Below are 1989 nucleotides of genomic sequence, written 5' to 3' on the forward strand. Positions count from 1 at the left end.
TTGGAGGGGGTCGACGGAGGAGGGGGCAGCGGAGGAGGGGGCCGATGGAGGAAGTGGAGGAGGGGGCGGCGGAGAAGTGGAGGAGGGGGCGGCGGAGGAAGTGGGCGGCGGCGCAAGGGGAAGGAGTCGGGGCGGCGCGCGCGGGGGGAAAGAGGAATAGTCGCGGTCGGGACTCGGGACCGAGGAAACGATTTCCTCTTTTTAGGGTCGGAATGTGCGGTAGATAGAGTTGGAATCCTGAGGAATCCCTCTTTCCAATTCCGGGAGCAACCAAACAAGATGACTTTGGAAATTAATTCCAATTCCAGCCAATTCCATCCTAACAAACAGGCCCTAAGGAAAAAGGTACAAAATGATAACTAAAAAAAGTAAAAGAAAGATAACTGTAAATGGCCTAAGGCGAAAGCTGATGTAGTCAATTGTTTCAATGCTTTTTACTCTACCTGTCTACTTCATACAACAAATCAAACCAATGCTTTCACCTCAAGGGACAACCCAAGCAAGGTGGTGGATGTGCAATGGCATTTCACCTCCTGCAGACAACCAAACCAAACAACAGGGTAAAAACTCACAGATGCCCAAGAACCATTAAAGAAGCAATGTGCCCCAGGTGATGCCGACATCTGGGGATTTCCATGTTCCGATCCCTCACTAGACTATCAATGGCCGGTCTCCACCTTTTTGTTCCCTCGGGAAGGAAAGGCTCGGCAAAAGTTTCAGTGTCCAAGTGGGCTCAATTTGCCCTAATAGGATACTAAGAAAAAGGGCTGGCCAAGCTGACAGTCTTTAGAGGCAGGTTTCAGACAGGGAAGGGGCACTAAGCTCCAATAACCGGCAAGATTCCCCACAGCACGTATCAAAAGATGGACGCAGATCTGTGACTGTCTCCGCCTTTTGTTACCTGACTGCCTACGTCGGAAAGGCTTGTACGAGGCTAAGGCCTTGTTTAGTTAGGGAATTTGGGAGGTGCCAAATTACTGTTACAGCACTGTAGCACACTGTAGCGTTTCGTTTGTATTTGTGAATTATTGTCCAAATATTGACTAATTAGGCTCAAAAGATTCGTCTCGCAAAGTACAACAAAACTGTGCAATTAGTTTTTAATTTCATCTACATTTAGTACTCCATGCATGTACCACAAGTTTGATGTGATGGGGAATCTTCTTTTTGCATAGTGTCAAAGTTGGGAGTTGGGAGTAACTAAACATGGCCTAAACCACAGGTTGCAAACTGCTCTTTTGGCCGGCCAGCCGGCCGGTCAATATAATTCAGAGCAGTGGTACGTGCCTGGAGAAACCTGGCCTAACCAAGCTGACGTGGCACGATCAATTCTTATAATTAAGGCAAGGCTGCTAGCTGTAAGAAAACATGTGAACTGCCTTCGTGTCGACTTGTGAAACACAAGAAAGCTTAAACAAAGTGCATAAAGAATCTAGAGTGACAGTCTCTTACCTTAGGTCACCTAATAGGGTATGAGAGCACATCAGTGTAAAGACTGCGCAAGCTGCAAGTAGCCTGAGAGATAGAACATATATAATTAGTCAATATGCAGTACAAGTGCAAGATGATGAGAAACCGTATTAAAACATAAACAAGGTCCTAGAATACTGTGCTGTATAGAGGAAAAATAATTGGGATGCAGGCTACACATTCATCTGAATGTAGCAACAGCAACTGTGGTAACGATGATTAAACATATAGGTTAACTACCGTATCAACAGCAGGATTTCCTGTCTGCTGCTGGCGATCGAGAACAGGAGCCATGTGCAGGAGCCGAGGCTTTCCCTAATGACCAGACATGAACCTTATCCGAGGCACTCCAGGGCTACATGATTAACACCTTTGAACACCAAATAATATTATCTTAAACTCTACTCCCTCCGTCTTTTTTATCTGTCGCTTGGGAAGCGTGATTGTAAGGAGGGCACGCTTCCCAAGCGACAGGTAAAAAGGGAGAGAGGGAGTACATGACTATTAGGGGGTCTTTGA

General features: G+C 46.5%; 1 protein-coding gene across 3 annotated transcripts in view; it reads right to left on the reverse strand.

Annotated features, from left to right (window-relative positions):
* The window catches only part of LOC101758599 (pentatricopeptide repeat-containing protein At5g04780, mitochondrial), an 8196-nt gene that overhangs the window by 1445 nt on the left and 4762 nt on the right, over positions 1-1989 (reverse strand). Inside the window, exons 4-5 of one of the 3 annotated variants that reach the window (XM_004977295.3) lie at positions 1453-1515; positions 45-533 (exon numbers count right to left, since the gene is read on the reverse strand). The exons of the other annotated variants lie outside the window; for them this stretch is intronic. The gene's annotated coding sequence lies outside the window, so the exon portion shown is untranslated. Of the gene's footprint in view, positions 1-44; positions 534-1452; positions 1516-1989 lie in introns of those variants that run through there. 3 annotated transcript variants of the gene reach the window in all.

Source organism: Setaria italica, chromosome VII (genome assembly GCF_000263155.2).
Source record: "Setaria italica strain Yugu1 chromosome VII, Setaria_italica_v2.0, whole genome shotgun sequence".
NCBI classification, from domain to species: Eukaryota; Viridiplantae; Streptophyta; class Magnoliopsida; order Poales; family Poaceae; genus Setaria; species Setaria italica.